Source organism: Pleurodeles waltl, chromosome 3_1 (genome assembly GCF_031143425.1).
Source record: "Pleurodeles waltl isolate 20211129_DDA chromosome 3_1, aPleWal1.hap1.20221129, whole genome shotgun sequence".
Classification (NCBI taxonomy): Eukaryota; Metazoa; Chordata; class Amphibia; order Caudata; family Salamandridae; genus Pleurodeles; species Pleurodeles waltl.
In genome coordinates, this window is record NC_090440.1 from 1,872,056,095 (window position 1) to 1,872,077,504 (window position 21,410).

At 43.9% G+C, this 21,410-nt stretch overlaps 1 protein-coding gene across 1 annotated transcript in view; it reads left to right on the plus strand.

Annotated features, from left to right (window-relative positions):
- The first annotated feature begins 2,649 nt into the window (after positions 1-2,649).
- Positions 2,650-21,410, plus strand: part of PLEKHM3 (pleckstrin homology domain containing M3) — a 525,809-nt gene continuing 507,048 nt past the window's right edge. The window contains exon 1 of the mRNA XM_069225959.1: positions 2,650-2,872. The gene's annotated coding sequence lies outside the window, so the exon portion shown is untranslated. The remainder of the gene's footprint in view (positions 2,873-21,410) is intronic.

Here is a 21,410-nt window from a genome sequence, read left to right on the forward strand (position 1 = left end):
TCTATCAGTTTGCCACCAGTTCCTATGGTGTAAAGCTTCTTGCACACCTCTTGCAGGATTAGTGCTAGGTTGCAGACATGAAATAGGGCAGTTAATGATTATTTAAGGTGGGTGTAAATAAGGAATTGACGGGGGTGAAGATGGTAGTCTGCCACAAGGGTTTGGAAATTTAGTAGCTCTCTGTCCAAAAACAAATACCCCAATTTTAAGATACCTGCAGCATGACACTGATGGGGTTGCTCTGAGCACAACCGTCCTGTGCGAGTGGGAATGCTTAGCAAAGGTAGAGCAGGAGCACAGGGTTTCTTCGTGTCAGTGAGTTTACAGGTTCTAGCAAGGCAAGAGAAAGCTGTGCATGATAACCCCGGATGGTGATCCTTAGAATTGTCAGTAGGAAACAATGAGCAGTGCATTAAGCCTTCCTTAAAAGTCTTTACTGGTAAACCACATCTCATGTAGGAAAGTGGGCAGAAGGCCAGCGAGCCACCCATTGGACCTGTGCAGCTGAATAATTGCATTCTAAGTCCAGAAGACCTAATCCAACGCAGTCATGGGTAGCTTTAGAGTGGAAAGAGCTAACCAACGGCACCGCAGTGACCAAATCAGATGTGTGGCATGTCTGAAGAAGGAATAAAGGACGAGCAGGGGAAGGATTGCAAAATAATACTATCATTGGGGTAGCACACCATCTTCACTAGTGCCACGTGGCCCACTACAGAAAGCAGAAGAGAAGACCAAAAAGCAAACTGGGCTTGGAGGGACCATGACTCTCTGGCGAGATTTCCATTCTGCAAATCAGTAGGAGAATGGTAGATATTAATCACTTGGTATCAAAAGGTAACTGGTTCCCAGTTCAATCTGAGATCTAATTTCATATAAAGGTAAAAACAGTGAACTATGTTAAAGAAACACTAATTATATTTTAAAATTCTTACATTGTGTTTGTGCAATTTATCCCAAATAGTTTGAAGATTCTATGTGTACTTGAGACTTAGGGATAACCCATATCACTAGTTTGGCTTTTGCTCAATTTCAAAACCATTTAAAGACATGGACAAAACGGGCAATTGCCTTGCACAACCTTGCAAGGGGTCTGGCCCCTGCTCACCCTTCACTAGCACGAACAGCGGACCATTGCACCAGAAGAGTTTGAGAAGGTGGATGGGTGTTGCTTGTTCAACCACTTGACAGTGCCTCTTCTTTTTCTCTCCTGTGTGCAGCGACAACTCCCCAGGTACCCACTTCCTTCCATTAGTCTTGGTGGACCCATCTTGTTTGATTTTAGGAATTGTCCCACCTTGTTTTTCTCTTCCTTATTTATCCAGTTCTTAGCAAAACCCTTTGAATCACTTGCTGTGGATCTCCCATTTGATCTCGGCAGTCCGGGCTCCCATTTCTGAGATAAACTCAGAGTCCCAGACATACACTCTAGTGCTGTGAGACTACAGACAAGTTGTGGGTACCTCAAATCCTGACATTAGGTGTGAGACTGTCGCCCACACCATCTGCCCTGCCTCTTTAAAAAAAAATAGCATAATGTTTCCCAAACTGTTTGTCAGGGGTTTTAAAATGTTCAGAAACAAAATAAAAATGTTGTTGTTACTTTCTCCTCAAGAAAGATAGGATAGATTTGGGGTAGGGGTGATGGCCTTGCCGCAGTACTCAAGGGCATTAATTTACTACTGAACAAGGATGTAATGTGACACCTGAATATAGCATACCAGGAGGTAATCACAAAAAGACCACAGTGAATAAATAGTGCTTTGTTAAAAAAGAGTAAATAAATGCACTGACAACATAGTGAGGCACGGCCTCTCTTGCGTGTGTCTGTAAAACTGATGTTTGTTCTTGAATTTTTGCCCTGAATTTTGACCCTTTGTCCTGGATTTTTGTCCTGAATTTTGACCCTTTGTTGTGAATTTTTTACAGTCCTGTCCAGAATTTGCCTCAATGCCAGGTGGTCACCCTACTGGCCTCAAGAAAAGAGAAAATGGCTTATGGGCTGCTTCATTTATACTAGGGTTGGTTATCTCTTTGTTGTGGTAACTGCCTGCCTAGGGAAGCAGGATTATGATAGTTGCAGTTGTGAAAAATAAACAGCAAAAAAAGAGACAACATAATTCTCTACTCCTTTGCCTTTAATAAAATCAGAACTCTCCTTTACCTGCTGGCAAGGAGAATCCCCAGTTGCAATGCACTCCATTTCAAGTCAAAGGAGATTTCTACAGCAGAAGTGAAATCTGTGCGTTGAGTTGTGATGTGGTAATGGGTAGAAGGAACATTTAATGCAAGACTACAGTTTAAGAATTCAAAGAAAAAAAACGGGGCAGGACAAAGTACTCCAACCTGCGAAGCAACAAAATAGATTTCTCTTTCTACTAAAATGAAAAATTAGAATTTAAAGTCATGGTTGGGGTTTGAATAAGAAAAACATTCCATGAGATTACAGTATGAAATTTAATTTAAATTAAATTAAATTAAATTAAAAAACATCGAAACGGACAGCATCGTGAAATCGACTCTAAAAGACAGAAGGGCGTTTCCACATGGATAGCGAACGGCAGGAGAGTCAATGAGCTTCAATAAATAGGCGGGGACCAAACTGACAACCCGGAACCTTTCTTCTTCTGAGCACCGGTTTCCACCCGGGAACATTAGAGCAACGGGCTGAAAGGGGAGATACAAACGAAGCCGACAGGCAGGCACCAGCTGACCCCAACGATGACAGTAGCAACTTATGCATAGACCGTAGCAATGCTCGCCCTTGCAAACCCGGGCTCCCTGTCCTAAACAAGCATTTATGCGCTTCAACACGATAACCGAACTCAGAAACAAATAACAAACCACATCCTGCGGAAGCTGCGGCACTCAGGTAAATATATCCATCATTGTCTCAGGGTAGGAATTGCTTTCTGCCGCATTATTTCAATAAATGTTAAGGCGGCGTTTTGTATTGTTGTCTGAATTGTTGTGTTCATTTGTCCACGTGTAGAGTCATCTTGCTATGTTATTTATTTGTGGTAAAACGAAACAGCTGTATGTTTGATCTGCTAACTCAGGTGGAAACGCCAGCCTTTCTGTTTGTTTATGTTGTGTTTTCTTTATACGCAGACAGTAAACTGGCACGTATAATCGTTTTGTCTTCCTGGGTCTCCACCCGGGAGGGTCAGCTCCTGTCTTGGCAATTTGTCTACGGTATCTTCACACTGAGCTGATAATTTGAAAAAGCCATTGAACCCAGAATATATTCAATTGGGATCCGTGTAGCCTTTTAAAATGACCCCATATTTTCTGGAAAAAAATGTCCACGCGGACATATTTAAGGTCGCGAGCCTCATTGTATCGTTTCTTAGTTTCACTGCCTTGGAACGGCTGAGGACGGCATGGGGTGAGCAGATGCAATGAAGGGGTTGGGGTCCTGTTTCTCTTGGTCCCCTGCTATTGCAGCCTTTGGAGGATGCTACATTGCAGTGATGAGAGGCTCTGAGGCGTGTTCTGGCCACGCCCCATGGGATGCCGAGAATCTGATGATGTAATCCGCAGGGGAACGTCGACAAGTCCCTCGCTCCCAGTTGTCACAGATGGGTAATCACATCTCTACATCCTACAGATTCCCTGAAGTCCTGCAACTGCGAACAACAACTCCATGTATTTTTAAACGCAACTGTCCCGAAGAGTATTTCCAACAATATAGCATAGCACCTAGTAATGATTCACCCGACAATAATGTGGAGTGGCACTAAGCACGAATGAAAAAGAAGCATTTTCTATTTCTTTGAAATTGTCATCGTGTTATTTTAGACGTTCACTTCCTCCAATTCGCATTTTCTAAACTTGACTTTCAGTCAATAAAGTTGGTATGTACTCATTCGTTTTATTCTGGGTTCAGCTTCAGTTGAACCATTCGGGCACACGGGCACTTTTCTGTGGGTGTGCGGTCCATTTACACTTTTAATGTTTCAGGCTGCTGTAAATAAAACTTTCAAATAAAATAGTTGTGATAGCTCAGCAAATTAAGTGCTCCCTGTTGAAGTCTGTGTGATCTACAAGTTGGTCTTTCGAATCGTGTCGAGTTAGGTTGACTAAGCCTTCCATCCTTTCGTAATAATAAACTGAATGCTAATTTCAATTTACTGAGAATCATTTCATATAAAACAGTTCGATGTATGGTACGTTGGATAAAGTTTTTTTTGTGTAATATATATATATATATATATATATATATATATATATGTATATATATAATATATTATTATTGTTTTCCTTTTCTAGTACAGAAGATACCAACATTTTGGTTCTGAAACTAGATATAGGTTAGTTTCCTACTAAACCATCTTGCATTTTTGTGTTTATGTATTTCTTTAGAGGTTTAGCTATAGAACGTACCAGAGCTGCAGTGGGCATCTGCGTGCTGTACAGTCCACAGTTGAATTAGCAGAGTGATCGCGTTCCTAATGCCGTATTGTCTACATGCTCTGAAAAAATGTGTCCTTAATTTTTAAATTCTAATGTAATCCTATAAAATATATTTTAGGTGGACAAAGTAGATTTCAGTTTCTGAACTAAACCAAGTATTGATGCTATAGCATTGTTTTATTGTAGTTCCTTACTGCAACCACCTTATTTATACATAATCTATTTGCCTGCTACAACATGTCTAGTTTGCAATTCACAGCAAAATCCACTACAGATTATTAGGGCCAGGTTAATTATTTTATTCAACACAACCTGCATGTGGCTGCATTCAAAATATGACTGGCACTCCCCAGTGGCCTTCAGCTGTGGATGTTAAGTGACATACAAATCAGTAGTCCACACAGTGTATTCTGGTCAATGAGGTCCATCTTTGCAAAGTTGCAGTACTTCAAGCTTGTTAACTATTAATGTTGTCTAATCCTCATTTTATTAGCTCTAGACATGTGTTTCACTCTTCATGAGCTGTTCAGTTGAGCACAGCTTCTAGTGAATGCCAGACTTGTTTGCAGCGTAACATATAAAGACCATTGTCGTCTTAACTTTTTATCAAACAGCATGTTTCTGCAAGGGTCATTACCCTCTGATGCATAGCCATGTTTTTCAGCATAAAATATTCTTTGTTGCACACCTGGTTGATTTTCTAGCCTATGGATCCTAAAACCAGGGACACACGTCTCTGCTTCTAGTAAGTTTGAGTCATGTGTTAACCTTAATCAGGAAACTATATATTGCTTTTTTGCCTGAACGGCACTGAATGAGAAGTGTTTCCAAGAAAATACATTAGTGGTAGAAATTACATACAAGGTTAATACAGTTCAACAGAGCCATTTAATGACATGAAGGCTAATAAATATAGGAGACAATACCAGTCTTTCAAACAGGAAACTGAATGGGATCATTGTTGCAGGGCCGGACTTAAAACCCAAAGTAGCCCTGGCAAAGTTTGGCAGACCAGCCCCCATAGGGTACATAGTGAGTGAGCCTGACCACTACAATGGTGCTTGGAGAGAGTTCTCGCTTCCAAGATCATCTGGTAAACATGGCAACAGCAGTGCATTCTACAACCCATTTTCATTATTTATTCAATTGTATTAATTTTTAAAGCATAATAAATGGCAACCTTACAGAGCACCAGGATACCTCTCTATTGGGGCTCTTCAATGATTCCCTCACCATCACCTTCTAACAGTGTCTCTCATCTCCCCATAGTCCCTCTCTCACATGTATTTCATTTGTTTTATAGCGCCTCTCTTACCAGAGTGGGGTTTGGAGCACTTCACATCACACACACATCCAGAAACAATGAATCATATGTGTGTAAATCAGTGCATAGAAAATGTTATATAGGAGATTACAATATGTAAGATTCACATGTCATCCATACTGGTAGCAATTATTTTAAGAGTGCTTTGTCTGGGGAAGCATAAACTCAGGATTCAGAACATAACAAAGTGAGTAGGGTTGACTTTACTAATGACAGGTTATTTCTACCCAAACACACAATTTTTAGCAAAATGAGGGTAATCAAAGACTGGGAAAACCTAACTTGCTAACCTGTACCATGCAGTTTGCATGTAGCTTTATGGTGGCAGTTCATAGCTAACTGTGCTAGAATATGATTGTAACTTATGGACTGCACACTAACAAAAGGATCTCTATGCCAAAACACGTTTCTCACTGAGCTATTCAAATAAAATACTGTTCTGCATCCGTACATGTTCTTTGCAGCAGGCATATTAACCATCTGAGAACCTTAGAGTCAAAACTGCCACTAGGCAAAACTCCATCTCCTTCCAGCAGGTACATTAATCACCAGAGCTATCTTGGCACTTTTGTTGTTGCCTTGCCTGAAAACTGTTGGATATACAAGGAACCCTGTAGTGATGTTAAAACTGCTACAAAACTGCCCCCTCCCAATAACAAAAGCAGCCCTACCAGCGTCCCGGGTTTCCCTGATGGGTTGCAGGATGGAACCACGCAGGCGGCAACCACGCATGCCTGAACAATGCAGTCAGAACAATGACTGCGTAGTTTCCACGCATGCCTTTACAACAATTTTTCGTTGTAAAGCCATGCCTCGTAAAGGCATGTGTGGAAATGGCATGTGTGGTTGTCGCATGCCACCCCCCACCCTTAAAAATGACCCCGATACCACCCCACCCACCCTGAGCCCTAACACCAACCCCCACCCCCAAAAATAAAACAACCCAACCCTAAAAAACTAAATTATTCTGATCCCCCTACCCCTAAAAACATAAGTACCCCCGAGCCCTAAAACCGACCTCCAGCCCCAAAAATAAAACAACCCAACCCCTAAAAACAAAATTGAACTGACCCCCCCACCCCTAAAAACAGAAGTACCCCAACCCCCACCTTTAAAAACTATCCCGATACTCCCTACCCACCGAGCCCTAAAACTGACCCCCACACCCCAAAAATAAAACTACCCAACCCCTAAAAACAAAATAAACCTGACCCCCCTGCCTGCTCTGAATACAAAATTACCCTAACCCCCCCACCCGCCCTAAATACAAAATTACCCCGACCCCCACCCCTATAAACCCGCCCACCCTAAATACAAAATCACCCCACCCATAATAACCCACCCCCACCCACCCTAAATAAAAAATTACACCATCCCGCCCCTAAAAACCAGACCCCCCACCTGCCCTGAATACAAAATTACCCTACCCCCCCCACCCACCCCTAAAAACCTGACCCCTCCACCTGCCCTGAAAACAAAATTACCCCAACCCTCTACCCCACTCCTAAAAACCAGACCCCCCCCACAGCTCTAAATACAAATTTACCCTGACCCACTCCTAAAAATCCGCCTGCCCTAAATTGAAAATTACCCTGAACCCCTAAAAACCCACCCCCACCTGCCCTAAATACAAAATTACCACAACCCCCCGCCTCCACCCCTAAAAACCGGACCCCCCACGCACCATAAATACAAAATTACCCTGACCGCCACCCACACTAAAAACATGATTAACCCAACCCCCAAATCCAAAATTACCTTGACCCCCTCACCCGCCCTAAATACAAAATTACCCCAATCCCCCGCCCCTAAAAACCTGCCCCCAAAATACAAAATTACCTCAAGGCCCCCACACCCCTGCCCTAAAAACTATAGTACCTACCCCCCCCCCCACCCACTCCTGCCCCTTAAAAAAAATAAAATAACTTAACCACCCCAACCCCTTCACCCCGCCCCTAAAAACTACCCCTAACCCTGCCCCAACCCCACTTACCTGACTGTGTCTTCTCCTGATAGATCTTCTGTTTTCTCTTCCTTAACCACGCATGTGCGTTGTTCAGCACATGCATGGCTAAGGCAGAGAAAAAGGCCTGCGTTGTTCAGGCAAGCGTCGTTCCGCTTGCATGAACAACGCAGGCGTGGTTCCAGATGCGTTGTTTCAGACCTTTCACTCCCTAATGTCCGATACCGCCAGTCCAGCCTTGCATTAAAGAGGTGTCATCTTCCTACTGAGGAGAGCCCAGAAGAAAGGTTCTACAGCTTTTAAAATTTGAGTACATAGATAAATTTATCAAGCAATAGGCACAAACAAGGCAAAACTGATGCAAAATGTTCTAAAGTTCAAGCATTGGAACTAGTAAACTGTGAGTATGTTGGAAATGGCTGTTTGAGCTTGTAATCATTTGTTATAGCAATCTCATGGTTATTAGCAGAAACAGTAACATTACCAAGACCAGAAGGAAGTTAATGTGGAACATTGAATAGGAAAGAGAGACCTGCTGTAACTTTGGTGCATGTTCAGAGATAATTTTGAGGCTATTTTTGGGTTAACCATATTAATAAATACCACTACAGAGCTCTTGTGGCTAGGGGATTTTTGAGTAAGAGAATTGTCCATAATTCCCTTTTAATCCCGTTAAAATTATGGAGAAATTGTCATTGATTGGCAGAAAGCTTATATACTGGAATACACAAGTATTAGTTTGGTAACAACATGTCATTGTGTATTTGAAACTCTTTAGTAGACTTGGAAATTCCAGAGAAATGCAAATACCCCTCGTGCGTGAACAGTGTAACAAGATCAGCACATGTACACTGAGTATTCAGTTCAATCATAAACATTATTTTTTATGAGACAGAAAGGGTGTTGAGACAAGTGTGAAGAATCTGGCCTTTCTTTGTTTTGAAAAACTAGAGTCCTATTTACTTTTGTTTGGGTTAGTACAAATCGCTAAGAGCAAATGTGTTTACTGCTTGGAGCTTTATTTTGTTTACTGACTGAACAGACCTCGGCGTGTTAACTCGTCTGTCTTGGATATAACGTAAAGAAGATAACTTTGTTCTGTTGCACTGGCATTGGTGGATGCAAAAGTGAGGAACTTGAAGTCAAAGTCATGCAGCAGTGGAGCATCTTTAATGAAAGGAGGATCCCATTGAATGGCAGTCGAAGCAAGTATTTGTATTTTGCTGTTTATGTTTTTTTAAGTTCGCCCAGTTACAAAATAAATGCCATTGTCTGCTTACTTTTTATAACCATCCATATCTGCGAGAGTACAGCTTACCTCTGCGTACCTCTGCAAACCTCTGCAAATGCAGTCTGTTCAGGAAAGTGGCCTTACTCCCAGCTTTCACATTGTTTTAGCTCAAGATGTCGCTTCACTGCAGGGTTTTCTAATATTCAGGGATTTTGACCTGTGTTTTCAGTATTTAACTACACTAGCAGCTAATGTTATTGCAAATAATATTTGTGACCTCTCCCATTTCCCGTAAAAGGTCATGTTTTGATCTAAAATATTGTTTTTATGGATGTTACATAGTGTTGAAAAATAGAATCTTTACTCTGTAAAATGTCTGTAGTACACTCCCATAAATCACCCATATTAACAATAAATTAAAAGAAAACTGCATTTAAGGGCGAGTCTCTCTGCAGAACAGAGCTGGCCCTGTCAAGGGGCCCCATCAAAAGCTGGGTTCAGGGGCCCATTTTGCCCATGCCTTGAAACGTCTCTGCACACTGCCACTAACAAAAACCCAGAACTCTAGACTTTGCCAGTGATTATTTGACTTTTTTTTTTAAATGCCGAAGACTTTTTTAAAGCTTTTGGAAAGACTTGTTTCTAGCCTGACATTAGTGATATTTCTTTCACACTTGGGTGGCCTGAACCAAAACGGCTGTTCCAACATTTTGTGAGATCCCGGTCTGAGCACTCCCCGACCTTCTGTGTTACTGTGGTTTAAGGTAGACATGATTCCTGCCGGGCCCCATCTTCCTTCCCACTGCTTCAGTGTGGCTCCACAATCGAGACTCCTGCTCTACTCCATCTTCCTTGTAAACTTGGCAAATGACAGCCCTGACTTCTTCAGTGCCCCGTCCTCCTTGTAAGCCCTTCCCTGCAGCTCCCAGCCTCTCAGCCCCTCAGCTCTTGCTCTGTTTCCCACCTTGGCTCGCCCTCTTCTCCCCCTCCCCACAGCCCTGCCTATTCGCGCCTATGACATGCTTTTCGAGGCCGTATATTTCTCTTCTAAACTGAACACCCCAGAGTCCATCTTAACTGCTTCCTGGGGGATTTGTTTGGAAGCAAGGTACTTGACAACCGCCCTTTAGTGTAATGATTGTCAAAAGGTATACAGTGCCAACTTATAATCTTTCGTGATCTTAACAATGTAATGCCTCATTACCTCCCGTCCCTCCCTCACCTTTCTTCAAAGACCAATGAGGCTCCTTGCCTCCTGTGGACCCCTCCCATCCCCTTTAAAAAATCCCCCCTGCCACCTCCTGTTCTTTTATGTCTAGCCCACTAGACTTACCTTCTCTTTCTCCTCCATGACGGGGCCTGGAGGGACAGCTTGTTGACTGTCAGTGGTTGCGGTGCTCCTTGTGGTGGGATCCCGGACGGAGCGTCTTCCTGGAGGTGTGCTGGGCTGCCTTGTTGAAGGCTGCTTCCAGGTCGGCTGACTGAGTCATTCGGCTCTCTGGTGGCTGGGACTGCGCTTCCGGATCTTCGTCTCACGTTGTTGGGCAAGTTTGCCGGTTGTGTCCTCTTCTCTGATTACTGTAGGGCTGGTTGTTTCAGCCCGCATTTTTATTTCAATTTCGTTGATTAGTGTGTAGTTTTTTATTTGCTGATGGTGGGGGGGTTCTCTCCCCTATTTAGCTGGCTGCTGTTTGGCGTTGGCATTTGTTATTTGGTCATGTCGGTGCAGGAACGTGGTAAAAGATGCCAGATTGTTTCTTCTTCTTCCTCGGAGGGGGAGGCTGTTGCAGTTCCCGTTCAGCCGCCTGGTGGACGCCAGGTTATGCTGGGGATTCCTGCCCCTCTCATGTCGAGGGATGAGGTTCAGGACATGATTGATGTGGCTGTGTCCAAGGCTCTTCAGGCTGAGGCACCCCGCCCTGGACGTCCCCCTGCTTCTCGGCCCTTGGTGGCGGCAGTGGGGTCCTCTTACTCGGACAATGACGCTCCTTCTACGTCTTCTGGTGGGAAGTTTGTCTCCAGGGAGGAGATGTGGGATGTTTTGGCTCATGTTCGTCACAATTTAGGGTTTTCTGTTTTTCGCCTGCCTGGGGCTGACTCCAACTTGTTTCCGCAATATGTTACTACTTCTCGATTTGTCATGCCTTTCCAGGGTCCAGTTAAGGATTTGGTTTTCCGTGAGTGGAAGGAGGTGGACAAGGCCCAGGTTCCTTGTTTCCTTCGGAAGTTGTACTTGCTGGAGGGGGAGGAGGTGTTGCCTCCTTCCGTTATGCTGGATTCCATTTTGGTTACTTTGATTGACAAAACTGCGGTCAATCCAGAGGACTGTGTTCCTGCTTATGCCACTGACAGGAAAGTGGATTTGGGTCTGAAGAGGGTCTTTGCTGCTGAAAATTTGGATCTCAGAGCTGGGATTTTCTCTGAGCATTCTGCAAAATCTTTGGTTCAGGAATTTGACAAACTTGCGGTGTCTATGCAAGAGGGCTCTGCATGTTCAGAGCTGCTGGCGGTTATGGAGCAGCAGGCCAGGTTACTGGCTGACATGTCTTCTGATGTGGTCCGCACTTCCGCTCGGGTATCTGGAGCCTTGTTGGGGCCCAAAGGTCTCTCTGGTTGCAGGTGTGGAAAGCTGATCCGGGGGAGAAAGCTGCTCTCCTGCGGCTTCCTTTTGAAGGTCAGACACTGTTTGGGGATCAATTGCCTTCCATGATTTCCAAAGCTTTTAAGGAGCGGAAGCACGCCTTGTGGTATAAGGGTAGTACCTCGTCTGGTAAAGGTTGGCCGAAGCATTCTCGATCTTCTCCCAAATTTTATTCCAAGTCTTTTTATCCCAGGAAATGTGGTTTTCAGCCCCGGTTTTCTCCTAAGAAGCCTGTTCCTTCTGTTCAGGATGGCCTCAAGAAGGGTTCCTGACAATCACTGTGGGACTGGAGGTTGGCCGGTTGGGGTTCGACTGAGACACTTTCTTCCCGTTTGGCAGGGGGATGTCACTGATCGCTGGGTGCTGGACATTGTAGAGAATGGTTACGCCATCGACTTTGACCTGGTTCCTCCAAATCTGGGGGTTCGTCCAATGCCCTTGCCTGCAGCCGGTACCAGGAGAGCGGCTTTGCTGGAAGGTGTCTGAGACTTACTGTGGTAAGGGGCCATCTCCCGGGTTCTTGTAGGGCAACAGGAACAGGGTGCTTATTCCTTCTTGTTCCTTGTTCAGAAAGTGTCGGGGTGGTTTTTTTTCGTCCGGTCCTGAATCTACAGTGGGTGTATTCCTGAATCAAGACTGTGCATTTCCGGATGTTGTCCATTCAGGTGATTTTTCCTCTGATCAGTCTGGGGGATTTCCTGGGGTTTCTGGATCTGCAGGATGCTTACCTGCATGTCCCTGTTGCCCTGTCCTTTCAGAGGTTCCTCCGCTTTGCAATAGGCCAGGAACATTTTCAGTTCTTTGTTCTTCCATCTGGCCTCAAGTCCTCGCCCAGGATTTTCACCAAGGTGCTGGCTCCCCTGGTGGTTCTTCTCCATTCCGAGGGGGTGTTTGTCCATCCATATTTGGATGATGTTTTGATTCAGGCTCCCAGCAGGGTACAGTTTCAAGGGTTTTGATGGTCCTGCAGGGTCACAGGTTTTTGGTAAATTGGGGGAAGTCCGATTTGGCTCCTTTCTAGGACCTGGTGTTCATCAGGGCCCGAGTTCTGACTCTGCAGGGGTTGGTGACTGTGTCAGAAAGGTGACTGCTGGGCCTTCATGCACAGGTGATTGCGGCTGGGTTCTGTCTCTTCAGGCCATGTACATTCAAGGGGTGGTCAATGTTTGGGCGGATCAGTTGAGCAGGGTCATTCCTTCATCCCAGGTTTTTTTACCTCCGTTTGTCTCTGTTCCGCTGTCTGGTACGGTTGTGGGGTCGTCCTGTGCTGGATTTGTTTGCTGCCCCCGAGAAAGCGAAGGTGATGCGCTTCTGCTCCCGGTTTCGGTGCCCTCAGGCTTGGGAGGTGGACGGGATGGCGTGTCCTTGGCCACGGGGTCTTCTTTATGCATTTCCCCACCTTTCAGTTGATCCATGCCTGTGTCAGAAAGGTGACTGCTGGGCCTCCATGCACAGGTGATTGCAGTCGTCCCACGTTGCTTTCCTATGATCGTCAGTGGAAGGTATTTTCTGCTTGGTGTTTGCAATCACCAGGTGGATCCTACGGTGGCCTCTCTGTTTGTGGTAATGCAGTTTTTGCAAGATGGGGCTCTCTTGGGTTTGTCTGTTGCTACTCTGAGGGTGCAGTGGGCGACTATTCAGGCTTTTAGGGGTGCTTGGCGTAATCTGTCTGATAAAGGTCCTTTGATGCCTACATTGTTTCAGGGCCTTCTGAACTGGTTTCCTCATCCGGTGTGTTCCCTTCCGGCCTGGAATCTTTGGTTGGTGTTGGAGGTCTTGTCGGGTCCTCCTTTTGAGCCTCTGGAGACCTGTGATTTGCGTCATCTGACGTTGAAGCTTTTTTTTCTGGTTGCTATCACTTAGACCCAGCTTTTGGGGGAGTTCGGGGTGTTGGCCTGCATTTTTCCTTTTTGCAAGGTTTTTCCAGATCAGGTTCTTCTTGTGCCTGTTCCCTCTTTTGTTCCGAAAGTGAATTTAGCTTTCCATGCTCGTCAGGAGGTTATTCTTCCTGCTTTTTGTCCTGAAGTTCATCAGGCCTTGTTGGAGTACCTGAAGGTGGTTGCTCCTTTCCGGGAGGGTGATTCATTGTTTGTTAATTTTGGACCCGCTTGGAAGGGGGAGAAATTGTCCACTGCTTCTTTGAGTCGCTGGGTCCGCTTTATGGTTTTGCTGGCCTATTCTTTGAAGGGGGCTGTGCCTCCTCCAGGAATTCAAGGGCGTTCTACTCAGGGTATGGCTGCTACAGTGGCTGAGTTGCAGGGCGCATCTGTGGTGGAAATTTCTAGGGTGGCTACTTGGGCCTCTCCCTCCACCTTTGTTCTTCATTACAGAATTGTGGAATTGGGGTGTTTGGAGTCGGTGTTGCATCACCGTGTATTGTCCTCTGTGATTCAATAGGGGTGTGCCTTTCTGGTGTCCTGATTTGTTGTGATTAAAGTTGTTTTATGTTGCAACTCAGTGTCTGTCAGCTGTTTTTCTCTTGCTACATCTCATTGGTCTTTGAAGGAAGGCAAGGGAGGGTCGGGAGGTAATGCGTCTATTGCTTACTGGTAAGGGCATTACTCCTAGTCCTACTCCCTTGCCTTCGTTTCTGTGCCCTCCCGGTACGGGATGTCTGAGTTGCTGTTTTGTGCTTATGTCTGTACAGGAGGTGTTGGGGGACTTTTTAAAGGGGAAGGGAGGGGCCTAGGGGAGGCAAGGAGCCTCATTGGTCTTTGAAGGAAGGCGAGCGAGTAGGACTAGGAGTAATGTCCTTGCCAGTAAGTATTGGACGCACCACCACTATTTCGACTAACACCAATACCACCAGCATTATTACCACCACCATCATCATCATTATTCACCATTGCTACCACTGCCCATCCACCTCTACTACTATCACCACTGTGTACTTGTGAATTTGTGTGTGTAAGAGCATTGTATGTTTTACAAAGTTGTGTGTAAGAGAAATGGTCATATGAGTTTTTCTGTGAGAGGCATTGTGTGCATGTGTGTGTCCGATCAGTAATAAAACAAGAACTGCCAAAACTGGAAGGGTTGTTTTTTAGGTCGAGCATAGCAGCGCACAAGTGCTGCTTTTCTGACGTGTTGGTATGTATCTGAGCTTTTAACCACGCTTACGGCCCGCCCATCACCATCACTCGTTCATGGGCTTGCCTTTGAAAAATCCTTTGTTTTCGTTGATAACTGCTTTATGTTTGTCCCTCCTTAGTGCGGTTTTGTTACCGCTTTGGCCATTGACCCTGTTACATGGATAATTGCACTTTTGTCGATAACTTTGACTGTGAGCAAACTTTTTTTTCCTTTTGTGTCTCTCTTCACACACACAGCAGCTCTTCTGAATGGGCTTGCTTATGTCAACTGTTTTATTTTTTATTTTCTGTTTGTGTGGCAAGAAAAATCTAGAATTTACAACGCTAATAGCTCTAATGCAAGCAAACGCTACACCCATTGCATTGCAAATGCTTGTTAATTTCTTGAATTCACAAACAGCATGTGTTCATGACGTGTTTTAATGTGTCTGTGGATGGAAATTCCATAACATAGCTGAATGTAAATGAACTGTGTAGGTATTTCCTTTTTATATTGCTCTGATTACGACTGCAGGTACACATTTCCCTTAAAAAAGTAAATAGTTTTGTTATTTGAATTCTGTTTTAGATCTTTGCATACCTTAATCACTGAAAGGTCAATCCCCCCAATTTGAGGGCATTGCCAAGTACCACAGCATCTCAACAGCTCAAATTTAATAGATAAACTATGGACAACAGTAGTGCTCAGAAGCATCCTTTCAGTATATCTTTGTGTCGAAAGGGACAGTTGCTTCTTCCCTTCTACCCAGGCACAATTATGGTTCTTCTATGTCAGTTCAAGCAAAGATAGTTGTATGTGCACCCAGCTCAAGTAGAAGCCCTGTGTAAGCTGAGGTAGGCCATGTACAGGTGAGACTATCCTACTTTTATGTAATGAGAGTCACTAACAAGAAACAATGATATATTGTGGAAAACCCCATTTAAAATCAATGTGATCTCACCCAACCCAATCTGCATGCATAATTTAACAGGGCAATCTAACAGACAACTCAGCTTGTCACAGAATGGGTGTGTCTTGAAGTCCTTTTTATGTTTTGTCATAGTTATGGTTCCATGCCATCCAGTGAAATCTACAGGAGTCTTTCAAACAAGCACTGGCAAAGCCAATCGGTCTAGCCTATGGGACGCATTGTCAGTAATTTCTGTTAGCCATGTACAGCAGCGTGGTTGCTGTGCAGCATGAGAGTTAAAAAAAAAAAAAAAAGTGCTAAGACTGACTGTGGCATACCACTTTTTTATTGCCTGCCAGGGAGAGACCAGGCGTGAGGCAAGAGGGAGGGAGGGGGAAGGCAACACGAAGGACAAGTGAGGGGGAAAATGCTATGATGTGGTCTTCTGTACCTGCAACATATCACTTTTTGGTTGTGGTAGGTGAGGGAGCAACATTGACATTGGAGGGAAGGCAGATGGGTGGGAAGAACAACAAGGACAACGTAAGGAGGGAGCAATAGGAGAAAACGTGCTGCAAATCAGCAGCATTGTCCGCTTCACAACACTTTTTCTTTTCTTATGGCAGGTGGGGGAGCAGCACAAACAGAGGGAGGACAGCCAGAAGGGAGGGGCAACACGAATGGAAGGAGGGGTAAAAGCACTATGATTCTGCTAGCAATGGCCTCGAAAAACAGTTTTTTAGGCCTCTAAAACCAGTGCTTCAGTACTAGGCATACCTCTGGTTTACATAGGAGGTGCTTTTGTCCTATTGTGAACTATTACAAGCTTTTCATATAGCACACTAGTGGCTCAAGTTAACTCTTGCCTCTCTCTCATTAAAAGTCACTCTAGCAACTCTACTTTCTTCACATGAGTGAATTAATTGTAGGCTTTGAATGAGGCATCAAGCAAGGGTAGATTATTTTAGAAACACCTCACACCTTCCTCAATTATTATACTGCAGGCTGGTGGATTAATGGTTTTCACCCCAAAGCCCTTCTTTGCAGTTGTGGATCACAGTTGTTCTTGAGCATCCTCATTATTGTTAGCTCTGCCATAAACTATATTTTCAGTGTTGATAAAAGAATTAGCATGCCATTTTGACATTTGACCTCTATCAACTAGGGAAGCTGTTCTATAACCTTTCAGAGTTAGCCTGGGCCATTTTTCCTCTCTCTTAAGGCATTTTAATATTTGACCTCCGAATCTCTGCAAGCATTGAGAAATCATGTAATATTAAGTAAAGTAAATAAGAAAGGGGAAGGGCATATAGTGAATGTGGGGTCAAGTTAAGCTCCTCCCTCTTCAGTGTGTGGATTGCACTTTATTACTCTAACACCACCCACCTACCATGCACATCTGAAACTTACCAATTTATTCTTTACTTCAAACTCCCATTCAGGTTCTTTTTTGCAGAGAGCAGTGGTAAGAGAGGTATTCTATCTCATATATCTGCTAATTGCTCTTACTGCTCCTGAAGCTTGTTTGTGTCTTGCTCTCCCAGTCCCATAGTTTCCAAAGGTTCAGTATATGTAGCACATTTTGTACTGAATCAGTGGGATCCAAGTATAACCCTTTGCTGCAAGCCACACAATAGCAAAGTTCCTTCAGCCACAATTTATTATGTTACTGAAAGGTGATCTTATCATTCATGCTCTGGTTTCCTTCAACTATCTTCACTTTCCTTAGAGCAGGCTTCTCCAAAAAATTGCTTGTGCGTTACTGGCAGCTCTTCCACTACCTGTAAGTAGCTCTCCTGTTTGCAGATCAGCCTAATAAATTAGAAGTTTTTGCTTAGTTGAGTTATTATATGTATACCAAAATTGAAAAGCATGCATTTGAGATGAAAATGTGTGTAATTTTCAGGACTCATAAGAGCTGAAGTCTGGAGAAAATTGGTTGAACTTCCACTTGAATTTCCAATTCAACCATTTTAAACACTAAACTGGATAACAATAAATATGTAAAATTTCAGCGCAAAAATACCCTTCATGGTGAATATGCTCTTTAGAAATACAAATTATGTTTTGTTATATTTAAAGTTGATATATGATAAATTATGCATTGTTGAAACTTATTACCTTGGTACATTGCAACTCTGGCTGTTACTTACTACCTATTTAGAGGTATTATAGACTGATAAAGCCTTTTTAACATTGCTGCTGGCAACCCTGCCTGATGCACTGAAATGACCGCTGTTGATAATCTTAGATGGGGTGGCCGCTAATGTAATCTTGTCTGGTGTAATCACTATTAAAACACTAACAATATTGTAGCTGTAGATGATTCATTGCACATATGTAGATCTGTCTACAGAAAAGGTTGGAGACCCCTGACCTACAGTGACAAAACTGCTGTTTAAGCCATTCCATTTACTGGTGTGGCTGAGGTCACTCCTTACTCTGTCAACTAACCACATTTGGTACATCTTCTCAGGTGTTGAAATTTATGGCATCTGTTCAGCCTGTGGGTCATCCGAGATGGTTTGAACACAGTGCTACACAGACTTTGTGGACACTGCTGGGTCCTCCTGCTGAAGCTACTGAAAATCTGCCATAATTGTGAAGCTCTGGAGCACTTGTTGGGCCACAGGATAGTGGGTGTCTCAATAGTCATCTCAGGAAATTATCAGCTGTAATGCGGAGGGCATATTGGATCCAAAACCAACCCTCACTGACTTAAATGAATCTACATATTTGATATTCATAATGTAAATTGTTAAATAAGCTTCATAACAGCTGAGTGGCAATCGCTCCTTGTATGACTAGTTCGCTAGCTTGCAACCAACATCTAGAACACTTTCACTGTACCTTAATTGCCAGCTACAAGGGGCTTTACCTAAGATTCGCGAGAGAGATCATTATAGTCACTGGGAAGACAAATGTACTGGTCGTCTTCAAATGTATAAAAAATAATGGAGCATAAATATTGGGCACCAACGAATCTACAAACCTTTTCTGTACGATAAAACGTAGCTGTTCAAAGAATCCTTTAGCTACCAAATCTTACTTTAATCAACAACAAACTCCTGGATATTGGTCACATACCTTTTGATGCTATACAGTTACTCTGTGTACCATCATGCGGCCTGTTTTTATTTGTTTTGTTCGGTTATGTAACATTTCATTTAACATATGCCAACAGTTGGGTATTTCTGCAACACGAAAACACAAATGACCTCCGATACCCATGGTATATCCCATCAGTTAAAAAACCCTTTCTTAATCAGCTTCTTAAATGTGTAGTCATCCTGTCTAGCATGACTGCAACATCTTTGTAAACTTCTTAGTGTCCATATGGACCAAAAAGACGCCACATTTCATCTGTATCTTAAGAAATGCTAGAATCCATACTAGAAGCTTTAAGGTAATTTCTGTTATTTTGCTCAAATATTTGAACCATTAACACTCACCTATCCATTAGGAATGTTTATCTGTATTTTTGAAAGCTCCAAGATTGAAATAAATATAGACTAAACACACACCAATCGTGTGCTGCTGAGTGGTATAAGTATCACATATTATTATTTATTACAGAGTCACAAGGATAAAGATGGCTGTTGTGGTAAACCACAAGCCCATAAAACCATCATCCATGCCTTCAGATGTGTATTAATGCTTGGCAGTGCTTCAGCTTCGGTCATGGAGACTAACTTCTTCATTCAGCCACCGGCGCCTGCATAAACACCCTTATACGAGGCAGGCCAATTCGTAGACAGTCTCATAACTTCAGACATGCCTACACCCTTGTATTTGCACGCTTCCTCTGGAGACCTACAGTGGTGGTGCTTACAAAGAGTAATTTTATGCCTTGTAGGTCTTATACATACATATTTTATCTATACTCGCAATGTTGTATACTTCATACTTGAGTACTGCGTAATGGAAACACTGTCGGCAAAATCTCTCAAGATCTACTCAAGACCAAGCATCTAGGTTTCCTCATTCTCCTCCTGGGGGAATACACAACCATAAGCATCTTAACTGTATTTCCATCGTGGGACCACATGCCAGTGCACAGGGGTGTAATGCAAACAAACGGGGGTGACTGCAATCCAAGTAAACCTCTGTATAATTGAACAAAGTAAACATGCAGCCACCGGCTACCTGTGAACAAATGGAATCCACATTTTAAAGGGTGATTCTCAAAAAAGACCTTGTTCTTAAATATTATCTGTTAAAGCGAAAACGCAAATTAAAACACAAATTAAGCATTACATTGCGTTAGAGCTATTGGCGTTGTAAACAACTAACCAGACTTTTCTCACTACATTAAATACAATTTTTTTAAAACACAGCACGATCGCGCTGCAAAATAAAGAGAAAAAGTAGTCCAGAAACCATGCGGAAAACATGGAGCCTCGTATGTTTCCAGTAGTTTACCGGTGCTCTCGAGGAGGGCTAAACACCAGAAAAGGCATGGCGTATGCATGCCTTTCACTAATAAAAACGAGCGGTTTTTAAAAGGCAAGCCCACAAACCTATGAAAGTGACTGATGTAAAATTGGCGTGGTTAAAATCCCCCTAAAGAGAGATTAGAAGAGGGACGGAGCGCTTTAGGCCACCTTATTTCATATTCTTTCCCATAGGATTCTCTGGGTAATAATTTTAAACTGCAATGTACCAATTATACCGATATAAAATTAACTATGATTGGGTTTCTCCTCAAGCAAATATTTTGAAAAAAAAAAAAAGCAAAATAGTGAATTTTAAAATAGTCCATCAAATTGGTCAAAATTTAATAGGATTTAATGACTATTTGACAGGGATAATCCAGATATACTGACTTTTATCTACTAATGTATGCATCTGTAGTGTAGCAGCTGTAATCAATCAACCAAATCAAGCAGGATTTATAGAGCGTGGCTAATCACCTGCAACAGTATCCAGGTGCTGAGAACATAGCTGCTAATGGGCTTAGTTAAACAGCAAGGTCTTGAATCCTTTCTTGACTTCCAGAAGATAGTATGATCTCCATGGGTGAAGGGGGAAGTCGTTCCAGGATTTTGCCATGAAGTAGGAGAAGGAGCATCCTCAACTGTTGCTTCGGCATATGGCGGTGGGGGAGTGCGCAGGAGAGGGAAGCAGAGCACAGGTGTCTGGAGAGTTTGTAGAAGTTCAGGCTGTGGTTGATGTATGCTCGTCTTTGATTGTGAAGGGCCTTGTAGTTGTGAATCAGCAACTTAAGATGACATCTCTTCTTAATGGGTGCAATGCCACCACACAGTGATGTGAAGGGTACAGTTAGATTTGTGAGGAGAGGTGCAGTAAGTTTATTGCACCTTGCCTCTCCTTTACAATTGCATGTTTGCTCATCATCCGTGGAACACTATGGGGGTCATTCTGACCCCGGCGGTCTAAGACCGCCGGGGCCAGGGTCGGCGGGAGCACCGCCGACAGGCCGGCGGTGCCCCGCAGGGCATTCTGACCGCGGCGGTTCGGCCGCGGTCTCCCGCCGGTTTACCGCTGCCCTTAGAATCCCCCATGGCGGCGCAGCTTGCTGCGCCGCCATGGGGGATTCTGACACCCCCTACCGCCATCCTGTTCCTGGCGGTTCGCCCGCCAGGAACAGGATGGCGGTAGGGGGTGCCGCAGGGGCCCCCGTAAGAGGGCCCCGAAAAGTATTTCAGTGTCTGCTAAGCAGACACTGAAATACGCGACGGGTGCAACTGCACCCGTCGCACCCCTGCAACTACGCCGGCTCAATTCTGAGCCGGCATCCTCGTTGCAGGGGCATTTCCTCTGGGCCGGCGGGCGCTCTTTTGGAGAGCGCCCGCCGGCCCAGAGGAAATGTCTGAATGGCCGCCGCAGTCT